This window comes from Triticum urartu, chromosome 3A, assembly GCF_056163025.1.
Source record: "Triticum urartu cultivar PI428250 chromosome 3A, HENAU_Tu73, whole genome shotgun sequence".
Taxonomy (NCBI): domain Eukaryota; kingdom Viridiplantae; phylum Streptophyta; class Magnoliopsida; order Poales; family Poaceae; genus Triticum; species Triticum urartu.
The window spans coordinates 48,220,813-48,233,293 of NC_141875.1; the positions used below are offsets into that span (position 1 = coordinate 48,220,813).

At 42.3% G+C, this 12,481-nt stretch overlaps 1 pseudogene; it reads right to left on the reverse strand.

Annotated features, from left to right (window-relative positions):
* Positions 1 to 11,546: 11,546 nt before the first annotated feature.
* Positions 11,547 to 11,973, reverse strand: LOC147978404 (uncharacterized; annotated as a pseudogene).
* Between the last annotated feature and the right edge of the window lie 508 nt (positions 11,974 to 12,481).

Consider the following 12,481-nt stretch of genomic DNA (forward strand, 5'->3'; position numbering starts at 1 on the left):
ATAGGTAACATCAACATTAGTAGATGCAAGAAGTAAATAATAGTTAGACATAAACAATTAATACAATGTGATAACCTGATGTATAAGTCCTGCTGGTAGCATAGTCAGAGAGCATGATTGATGAAAAACTTATTAGAAGTATTGAACAACAGAGTTGGATTACCATGAGATCAAAGAAAGCTTTATAACTTGTAAACAATGCTAGTTGATATATTCTCAAAATCAATCGGGAATTCGGGATAACCCCTTGGAGAACAGAAGGAGAGTGGGAGCCTGTCTTTGCCGGGAAGGCAAACCGGCGATGTTTACAGAAAGACAACCAGCAAGGCTTTCCCGCTGGATGATCGTAGCCATGTCGTCGATTTGTCTGGGGCCAGGCTGGCAGAGGAAGTTGCACTGGCCAGATGTACGTCTAGGCGGACTCAGAATCGATCAGAAGTGCCAATCACAAATCGTGGATCCTAATTTCTCCAAGAAAATAGATGGATAGGGAATCAAAAAGTTTAAGTTGCACTGGTCGGATGTCGATCGAGAAGGGATACAGCTGCACGTCTTGGCGGACTCAAATCGATCAGAAGAGCCAATCACTCGTGGAATCAAGAAGTTTGGCAGACTGCAATGGTTCTCGCATGTACCTGCCTATTTTTCTAGGGGGAGAGAACATGCAAAATAATCTGTTTCTATGCAGAGGCGTGAGATTTTCTTCGTGTAAATTTCCGGTTAGGTAGTTTCTGCCTTGCACGTTTTAAGGAGATAATCAAGGCATGGTTATTTAAGGGAATTTCTGCTTTGCATGTTTTCAGGAGATAATCAAGGGATATTTTAGCAAAAAAAAACCTTGGTTCGCTATCCTATTTCCCCATGCACGCAGGTGTGTACGGGAATTTCTGCTTTGCACGTTTTCAGGAGATAATCAAGGGATACTTTAGAAAAAAAAACTTGGTTCCCTATCCGGTTTCCCCATGCACGCAGGTGTGTACGTTTTTTTTTTACGATTATTCTTAGGGCATGGGGAAAAATAGTTGGTTTCTCATACGTTGTCTATTGCTGTTCAATAATTTATTTCAATCTGAGGCGTAATAACTTGCGTCCCAGCTGCCGCATGCAAAGGCCCATGTGTGAAGTATTTTTAGACGTGAGAGATTGAGAGATTTCAGTCATGAGGGAGATATCCATGATTTTTTTTCTTTTTGCGAGAGATCTTGACCGTAATAATTTGGTCCCACGAGATTAACGGTTCCTAATTACTAATTAATGTGGAAATTTTTAGGGAGTCACAAATTAGTATAGGTATAGATAGATATAGATAGATAGATATAGAGGTATAGATAGATAGATAGATAGATAGATAGATAGATAGATATAGAGGTATAGATAGATAGATAGATAGATATAGAGGTATAGATAGATAGATAGATAGATAGATATAGATCCTTTTCGGTTCCAATAAAAGCTGACTTTCCATACGGTGGAGGGAATGGAGGTGTTCATGATGGCCACAATGGCGTGCACCTGAGAAGTTGTATGACAACTGGTATTCCTACCACCGATGATCCGCATCATATCAACGGTTGGCTTCAGAATGCAAGGTTGCAGGTCAAGGACCTTGCTCGATGGGCTCTCCGCACTCGGGGGTTAATCGTACTCAAATCAGTGGCTTCACCGGATTAGTTATGGATGATGTTGGTGGTCAGATGATTCCCAAGAATGCAGATCAAGTTGCAGGTGTCATTCAAACTGATGCAAACACTGGTGGTAAAGCGTTAGTTCATGGCAAGGGGAATGATAAGAGGAATGGAACTTCTTCTGAAGAGGCTATGATGCCATCCTTGAAGGAGTTAGGGACACCATGAATTTCATACCCTGGAACTGTCGAGGGGTAGGCAAGACCCTTGGCAGTAACAAGATGCAATATCTTGCCAATCTTATGTCATCCATCAATGCCAAGTTTTGTTGTTCTGGCGGAAGGCCAAGCTGGAGGCCTTTGGGTCAAGTCGTTGGATGACATGAAGCTAGATATCAAGTACTATAGTTAGTATGTAGTTCTAGCATCGGTTGTAAATATAAGTATCAACTTTAGTTTCTACCTAGTTTGTGTCTATGGCAATCCTCACCACCGTAAAACCAAGGACATATGGAAGATGATCGAGGATTTTGTGTCTTCTTCTCCAGGGATTCCAATATACTGCATGGGTGATTTCAATGATATACTTGATCCCTTAGAGAAGAATAGTAATGTTGTATCGAACCATCATCGTATGGCTAACTTCTCAAATTATGTGAAACGATGTATATGTGTTATAATGGTCCTGCTTTCTCACATGGTGCAATAAGCGTTTCACTTCTATTCCTACTTATAAAAGGCTTGATCGTTGCTTTCCTAATATTGTATGGTGCAATAATTTTCCTAATACTTCTGCGTACAGTCTTCCTATTATGCATAGTGATCAGGCTCCAATTCTTACTATTTCTCAGCCTTTGACTATCAAAAGTAGGAGAACTTTTAAATTTGAAAATTGGTGGCTTCTTGAAGAGGAATATTATGATACAGCTAAAAAAAATCGGAACTGTACTAATAACTAACCTTTCCATGTTAGAAGTGGATTACTTGCAGGTTCTCTTAAGAAATGGAGTAGGAGCAAGCGACCACAGAAGTAACAGGTCGATGTAATACAAGGAGAAATTGGAGAACTGCAATCTAAGCCCATTCACCTTCAGGATCACAATTTTGAAGCTAGTTTAGTACAACAATACGATAATACCATGAGTAAGCTTATAGAATACTATAGGCAAAGAGATAAAAACATTGGGCTACCAAGGAAGATAGAATACAAATTTCTTTTATAACTCTGTGTTCAAGTGAAGGAGGAAGAACATGTTAAGTAAGATGTTTTATCAACTAACAATGTTTTTTCAAAATCGAGAAGATACTGATTCCTGTTTTATCAACTATTTTCCAACTTATTTACCTCTAGTAGACCTAACTTTGATATTCTTCCTCCAATCAGTAACAACAATGAAGGCATGGTTGATTTTCCTCCTTTACCAGATAAAGAAGAAATATTGCAGGTTCTAAAGGGAATGAAAAGGGATGCTTCTCCAGGGCCTAATGGTCTCAATGTAGCTTTCTATCTTCTAGCACGGAGATGGATTAGTGATGATGTGACTAGGCTAGTACAAGATTTTTACATCAAAGGTAAGCTTCTGAATAAATACTACCCTACCCAGCCGCTCAAGCTACAACGCTCAGAGTGCTAGCCACTAGACAAAGGAAGCCTTGGTGTTTAATTAGAAACGTGAAGTTTTACATTTAACTAGGAATCGCTCGAGATACTGAGAGGAAAATATTTTTTTAAAGTAAATATATTTTAGAACGCAAACTTTTTGCAAAGTTGTTAAGAATAAGCTGAAACTCAAACATGTTTTTTAAAAGAACAATATTTATCTTTCTATTTTTTTCTGAAACCTGAGTATTTTTTAAAAACACAAACAATTTTTTTAAAACTAGAAGGTACCGTTGTGATTGTCTTTTGAATTTGCATACATTTTAAAAACACAAATATGTTTTGAACTTTAAATTTGAAAAGGCAAACATTTTTTTAAAACATATTTAAAAAAAGGGAGGCACTGTAGCTAAATTGCTTTAATCTATACCTATTAATAAAACTTGGCGAATTTTTGAAATATGCCAACCTGATGCATTGTTTTAGTTTAATTTATTAAACTAGGGATATTGAAGGAATCTTTTTCTCTGTCACGTCTTCACGTATGACCAGTCTCACTCGGCCAGTGCGTCAAAATGCATGAGGAGTCCAACTAAGTTTTCATGGTCTATCTGACACAAACTACTTAATTTAAATGATGATAGAGACATATATTATGTGCAATGCCTTTTCCTATTATATTATCCAGATGATTAAAAGAACTTTGTTTAACGTTCTTGATCTTCGTCGGACATGAAGGTGACTCAACAATCCAGCTATTGGACCGGGCCAACCTTGGTTAGTGACAACTGGTACCGCGACCACCGGCGACAAGGGCGGCAAAGACAAGAAGCTGAAACATGTGTCTAATGTTATATTGAAATGGAGGATGTGCACCTCAGGATGATGTATTAGTCATGTTTATTATGTTATGGGCATTAGGTGATGTCTTTAACGATGCTCAGTGGGTAAATGGCTTGTGAGGGTTGTTTTCTTCCGTTGCAACGCACGGGCATATTTGTTAGTAAAACTTATATCATGTTGATTCCTAAAAAAGATAATGCATAGTCCTCAAGAATTTAGACCTATTAGTCTATGTAATGTAGTGTATAAGACTATAACAAAAACTTTGGCCAATAGGCTGAAAGATATTCTCCCTGATTATATTCATGAATCTCAACAAACTTTTATTCAGGGTAGTAAAATTCCAAATAGTATTCTTGTGGCTCAAGATATTACTCACTCCTTCCAATTAGCTTCTTGGAAACATAAAGCTTTCATGCTCAAAATTGATCTTCCAAAGGCTTTTGATAGGATAGAGCGGACTTTTATCAAAAGAGCTCTCCTACGTAAAAGGTTGCATGGTCATTTTGTCAATCTAATTTATGAATGTATATCTTCTGCTACTTTTTCAGTTAACATAAATGGGATGCCTATTGGTAGCTTTAAAGGATCAAGAGGCATCCGACAAGGATGTCCACTGTCGCCATATCTTTTTATACTTGTTGTCAATGAGTTGTCACTTTCTATGCAGGAAGCCTTAAATACTAATCATCTCCACGGCATTCAACTAGGACCCAACCATCCTTTTGTTCACTCTTTAATGTTTGTAGATGATTTGACTGTCTGTGGCAGGGCATATAATGAAGATGCAGATACTATTCCTCACATCATCAACCAATCCTGCGATGCCTCAGGTCAAACTCCCAATTGGAACAAGTCAGCAATTTTATTTAGTAAGAATACAAACATCTCTATTAGAAATTCTACAAAAAAAATACTTTTCCTGCTCTGGATATGGATCTTAACACTATTCATCTTGGTCATCCTCTTATTCTTCCTGGTAGGAATAGGGCAAACGCTTATAACTTTATTATTGATAATTTTACAGCCAAACTTAACAGCTACAAGGCGAATAGACTATCTCATGTTTGTATGCCTACTCTTATAAAACCAGTCTTTGCTTCTTTTCCGGTTTACTATATGTCTAATATTCTCTTAAGTCAATGCATCATACACAAACTCACTTCCATTGTTCGGAAATTTTGCTGGATAGGTATGCAGAAGGATTATAAGGCAAAGCCTATTTGTTTTAGAGCTTCAGATGATATTTGTAGACCTATGCATAAAGGAGGCACGGGTATTAGGAATTTAGCCATCATGAAACAAATCTTTGGTTACTAATATGGCTTGGAATATAATTAATAATGCCTCCTCTTTAATTACTAAGGTTCTTCCATCTGGAACAATCCTTTGTGTAAAGGATGTGATTATGATCATCTCAAGCCAAACCTTAATGGTCCTTGTCCAAACATCATTAGTGATCTTCTGTCACATCCCTAGTTCTGGTATGATCAAGGCTTGCTTTCTGCATCATGTTTAAGTTTCAAATGAAATTGAAATGGGGAATGTTTCAAACCCTAGCACCAAAGCAAATTCAAATAGATTCAAATTAAAAATGGAATTTCAATAAACCCAAAATGCTCTTCAAAAAATGTTCATGGTCTTTGGAAAATGTTGCAAACAACAACCAGAAGTGATGCACATTTTTGCTAAACATTTTGGAATTTTGAATGAACCCATATGTATTTGAATTGGAGCTGTTTAAATAATATAAATATTTTAATGGCTCCAAAAATGTTGGAAATTGGTGAGGGCCTCTGGTATATTATAACTAGTGGTCACAAGGAATCCCAACATTTTTAGAATTGTGCTAGTATTTATTTTAAGTCAAAAACATATGTCAGAAATAGAAAAGAAAACAAAAAAGGGAAAAACCCTTACCTGGTTCTTACCTGGCCCACACTGCAGCAGCCCACTCCACCGGGCTCGTGCCAGTCATCTCCCTCCTCTCGCTAGGAGGACGAGAGGCGCGTGCCCAGCGCCTGCGGCCACACGCCGTGGCCACCTCCTCTCTCCCTGCCTGCCTGTCCCCTTCCCGACGCCGCTGTGGACGCCACGACCCCCTGCACCTCTCCCTCTCTCTCCCTCGAGCGCTCTCCCTCGCTCTCTCTCACCGCGCCCGAGCGCTGCCCTCGCCGCCGCATGCCGTTGCCGCGCCCACTGCCTCCCCCTCGCCCCCTGGAGATGCCCAGGAGCTCCGCGACGTCGTCTTCGTCATCTCCACCGAGCCAAGCAAGCCGGGGCGCGCCATAGCGTCGTCATCACCATCGTCTACAACCTCGGACACCGCCGACTGCCGACTCCGATTCGCCGTCTTCAGCGCCTCCTCGAGCCCACTGGCCTTCTTAGCGAGTCCGCTGTGAGCTCCTCCGCCGTTCGCCTCTTTTCCCGTTGCCCCGCACGTCCTCTAGCGCTAGTTCCGTCGAGGCCGAAAGCTTGCTCGCCGCCGACCGTGTCGCCGCCGTGGCTAGAGATCACGCACGTCGCGTCTGAGCACACCACCGTGCTCAGCACGTTCCCAGGAGTTGACCGCGACCACCCGCGGCCCCTGCCGTTCCCTGCAACACCGTTTCGCTCGACGACCGAACTCCGGCCGCCGCACTCGTCGTCGTCGGCGCCACTCCGGCCACTCCCCGGCCGCGCCAACACCACGGTTGGATCCGAACGAGCGTCCGCATCCCGTAGTTGCGCTCCGCGCGCCAAATGGCTCCCTGTAGGCAAAACCCGCAGCGCACCGCCGCGTCTGGACTCGCCGGCGGCTAAACGCCGGCGACCGCTGACCGTTGACTAGCGTGGGTTGACCCCACTGCCCGGTTTGACCTCCCCCTCTCTCTCACTGATTTGCGGGCCCTGCCCGACTAATTACTCGAGTTAGGACTAATTAACTAGTTAGGTTAGTTATTTCAGTCACTGACTAGTGGGCCCTGCCCAGTTAGTTAGGACTAACTAACTTAGTTAGTTGACTGGGTCACTGACCAGTGGGACCCCACTGGTCAGGTTTGACCTGGTCAGCCCCGTTGACTCGCCTACATCATGCTGACATAGTGCTGACGCAGTTACTCATTTTCTAGTATTAAAATAAATTAGGAAAATCCAGAAAATGATATAAACTTCTAAAATTTATAGAAATTCAACCGTAGCTCAGAATGAAATAATTTATATATGAAAATAATCAGAAAAACGCAAGGAATCCATTTATGCCAGTTCCATGCATGAAAAACCAACTTATACATGTTGTATAAGTGAAAACATAATATGGACATTTTAAATGCTTCATTTTGAATTGCATTTGAATCTTTGATTCAAATGGGCTTCAACCAACTTGGTAGCATCTGCATTAGCCCAAACACTACCATTTGCACATGTCATGTTCATGCATCATATTGTTGCATTTGTTTGTGTATTGATTGCCGGCACCGTTTCTTCTCGATAGGTTCCTCTCCGGAAGGTGTTCCCGAGTACCTGTCAGAGGAGCAGTGCCCCTTCGTCGTTCTATCAGGGAAGCACCCCCCCCCCCCCTTGAGCATTTCGATAAATCCCACTCTCCCGCTCCTACTCCTTATACTGCATTAGGACAAGAACGATTCAACTGCTACTTTTTGCTGCGGTAGTTAAAACCGTTCCTCTGCATGACTTGTCATTGCCACAGTAAATAGTTGAAACCCACTAGCATGAGTAGGAGTTGCTTGAGCCTTGATGTGCCTACTAATCCATGCTTGTTTTCTTTATGCAAGCTATGCTTAGAGTTGTGTCAGGTCTGATTCCTCGGGAATGAATCAGAGTGGTGAACATGTCCTACCGATAAAGGCTAGGTGTGTGAACACGTTTTGGTAAAGGTAGCGATGAGAGGCCATGTAGGAGTACATGGTGGGTTGTCTCATTGGAACCGTCCCTAAGCACTGAGTTCTGTATATGTTATCCAAGTCCAGTTACTACCACACATTGGGTTCCGGTTATCCGGCCCCTCTCGGCTTATTAATCTACTTTTTATCTCTGTCCAGAAGTTGCAACTAGTTTCTGGCGTTTGTAGGTAGTGCTAGTTGTCTACCAGGTGGTGTCCGACGGGACGATCTTGGGACAGACTAGGCACCGTGGCACGGTGTACCAAGTGGCACCCGGATGGTGGGCTTGGGAACCCTGCACACATCGTTTGGGGCCGTACTGGAGACTTTGGCTGGAACTCCTTGCGGATGGAACTCGAATAGGCGATAAACCTGGACGAGAGACTTGTGTGATTAGTCAGGTCGTGGCCAACACCCTCGCCCGGTTTCCGCTTGAAGGTTGCCGAGGTACATGACGTGTACAGGGCGATAAGTGGCGAGAGCGTGTGTGAAGAAGTACACCCCTGCAGGGTCAACATTATCTATTCGAATAGCCGTTTTCCTCGGATATGGAAACTTGGAGGACTTATGTAGTACATAGACAACTTGAAGTGGATACTCTAAAATACGCAAGATAAGCATGAGTGCTACGGGTGGCCTTCTCGTAGGGAGACGGGAACGGATCCATAGTGGAGTTTTGATATGGTGAATATGTGGACTCGTGTGCATCTCCTCACCTCAAAGAAGTTTCTGATACTCGTAGTATAGGTTAGCCACTGACTCAAAGCTGGCTTGCTGCTGTTAAAACTCCACCACCCCCTTTGTTGATAATGTTGCATATGTAGGTAGTTCTGATGTAAGACTTGCTGAGTACCTTCGTACTCACGTTTGCTTATTTATATTTTGCAGTTGGTTACACTAGTGACTTCAACGAGTAGCTTGTATCCCAGCTACGATCTTGTACCCTTGGGAGGGTCTTGTAGATAGTCAGGCTTCTCATCCTTATTCTTCTGTAGTTGCCTGTACTCAGACATGTAATGCTTCCGTTGTTTGTATGCTCTGAATGATGGGTCATGAGACCCCTATTTGTATTGAATGCTATGTGGCTTTTCTGGGCCTTTATCTATATGAGTTTGAGTTATGTTGTGATGCCATGTTGTACAACACATACTTGCATGTTATGCGTACATGTAACGTGTATTGCTATGTGTGGGATCTGACAATCTAGTTGTTTATCCTTTATAGCCTCTCTTATGGGGAAATGTAGTCTAGTGCTTCCACTGAGCCTTGGTAGTCCGCTACAATCCGATTTACCGGAGTCCTGTTAGCCCAGCACTACTGCTCCGGAACACTTAGACTGGCCGGCATGTGATTCACTTCGTTCCTGTGTCTGTCCCTTTGGGGAAATGTCACACGGAGACATCCGGAGTCCTGTTAGCCTGCTACAGCCCGGGTTCCCGGAGTCCTGTTAGCCCAGTTGCTACAGTCCGGATTCATACGCTATTGACCGACATGCCTGTCCCTGTAAGTTAGTGCCACTTTGGGTTCACGACTAGTCATGTCGGCCCGGGTTCTCTGTCATATGGATGCTAGCGACACTATCATATACGTGAGCCAAAAAGCGCAAACGGTCCCGGGCCAGGTAAGGTGGCACCCGTGGGGATACCGTGCGTGAGGCCGCAAAGTGATCTGATGTGTTACATGCTAGATCGGTGTGACTTAGGATCGGGGTCCCGACATCTTCAGAAGCCTAATTATAAAGTTTGGGATGAGGATAAAATGAGTGCCTATTTTGATGAGACTTTGAAAAATGATGTTTAAACACTCATGTCATAAATGTTGAGCTTGATGATGCCTCCTGCTAGATTACTAAAAAAGGCTTTCGTCCCGCTTTATAGATAAAGAAAACCACCAGAGCCACAAGATCCAACAAAGTACACACCACAGTTTCACACAAAGGTAGCAAAAAACATAGTGCACAAAGGGTTCAGCTGAGGGCACAACTCAACAAGTCCTGAAATAGAACACATAAAGGGCGACAAACACCTTCTGCTCGATTCACACTCCAAATTCAAGTTGTACTGCTAAAAGTGCTTACAAAGTTTTTATGCAGGACATCTTGGATAATGTGATGAACCAAAGATCTCTTGTGATCAATCAGGAGATAGAAATTCTTAACCAGGTTTGGAAAAAATAAAAGTTTGACTCCTACGGTTAAAACTTTTGCTTGGGGACTCATTAGAAGAGTTATTGCTTCAGGATTAAGAGCCTCTAGATTTTTGAAACATATAAAAAAAGAATGTGTTAGGTGTGGCCATGATGAATCTGATTTGCATCTGTTCTTTTTATGCAATTTCTCTAGATTTGTTTGGTTCAAATTAGGGTTTAAATCAGACATGGTAAATCATAGCTTATATCCTTCGGATGTCATCAACTTGATTCTGTCTAGCCATCACCCTGATTTAAGTTTAGAGTTCATCTTTACTACTTTATGGAATATTTGGAAAGCTAGAAATGATATTCTTTTTGAAAAGAAAAATTGGGATCCAATGCAAGTAATATACGCTTACAAATCAGTGCTTAATGCAGGTGCATTGGAGGATGAATTAGAAGATAAAAGACTCTCCAATGTTGGAATAAAAAAGCGATAATATTGATAGGGGTCTGAATTTTCAACATGCAGGTTTCGTGGCATATGTCGATGCAGCATTCAATCCTGTAGTTAGCCAAGATAAAGCCTCTTTCAGAGTATTTCTAAGGGACGAAACAAGGAATCATTCCTTATTTATTCAAGCTGTTTCTAGGACTGTTTGTTCTGTTTTGCAGGTTGAAGCACTTGGACTTCTTCTAGCGGCTGAGGCTGTCAAATACTTGAATTGAAACTCTGTCTATTTCTTATCTGATTGTAGGATATTGGTCGAAGAGGCGAAAGCTAAGGATCTAATACGAAATCCAGGACATTGGAACTTAAGACCTACTCTCGCTGATTTCTTCAATCTGGTTTCTGGGCTTGGTTCTTAGAGGATTGACCACATTCCAAGGATTAACAATCTGAGGGCTCATAATCTTAAAAAAAAGGTATACTCTTCTAAATCTCCTTCTACCTATAACTTCGTTTGCAGTAAAGGAGCTAGATCTGTTCAAGAATTCATTCGATTAACCAGTTAACTTGCCGATTAATCCCTACTCATAGAGTCCCCGAGTAGCCGATTACCCGATAAATCGTCCGATTAATTGATTAAATGGCTGATTAACTTGCCAATTAGCCTATTAATCCTCTACTCACCAGCCGACCGAGCAGCTACCAGTTAACGATTTCCTCAACAATTGTAACTATAAAATGGCGTTGGAGGCCATTTCTTTTCCTAGAGGGAACTAGATCTCTGTACATTGCCTTGGATGCTAATAATATCTGGAACCCTCTTTTGAGGGTTGTTGTTTGCCAAAAAAAGTATATTTGTCGGTCGTTTCCGATTGGATTATTGATTGAAGCGCAGTAGTCATCCTGCTTTCAGATATTTTGGTTGCTAAGAAGTACAGAAAGATTTGACTTTGCATTGTTGCCGCTGACAAATTTCAAAAACTAGAAAGTACATCTTGACTGATGTAGCAGCATACCCTACACATGTCCTACCTCAGTGTTCTCCTCCTCATTGTCGTCCTCCCAGACGCCCATGGCGGCGGTGAACCCGACGACGCTGGTGATCACCATGACAGTGAACATGAACGGAATGACCACGTCAGACATGACCCGACAGAGAGGCCAGCACAGAACGACCACGTCAGGCATGGTCCGACCGAAGAGGTAAGCAGGCACACATACGACGGCCGTCAAGTGGCAGGCTGATGCTGCCTCTGGCAAATTTGCCAGGCGGGCTCGCCTTGGTGAGCGGTGAACCAGACGCGACACCCCAGACATAGGCGACCTCGGGCGCGAGAGCCGTAACGGTCACAGACATGGCAGCGACTGCGGACCATGTGGTGTCGTAGAGGACCAGCAGGCGGTTGGCGAGGAGGCCGGCCAGTGAGGGGAAGTGGGACACCATTGTAGGTACTTTCTTCTTTTTAGTTCGTATATAAAATTTGATCAAAGTCAAACTTTACTAGCTTTATAGAAAAATATATCAACATTCACACTATGAAATCAATATTATTAGATACATGATGAAATTAATTGTCACTAGGAAAATTGTTCATGCATTGCAACGGGGACATGAACTCTAGTTGTTGTCCACAAATCTACAAGAGATTACATCGATGTGTAATATGTTCTTTGTTCTACAACCATAACTAGATGGATTATTATAGTTCAGTTAGAAATCTAAGATTATTTTCCTCCAGAAATGAACATTAGCCCTCAGAACATCAATACCATGCGTGTCTTTCCACCAAATTATAACCCCATTTTTTTGGAGGATCATATAGAAGAACAGAGGGGTTTCTTAAGAGGGGAGCTAGGCAATCGAGGAGTAACGTATATTGTAGGTTGAAAGATAAGTTGTTGTTTAGGTAGTGGGGAAAATAGCTAACAGAAACCACGACTTCGTTAATCAG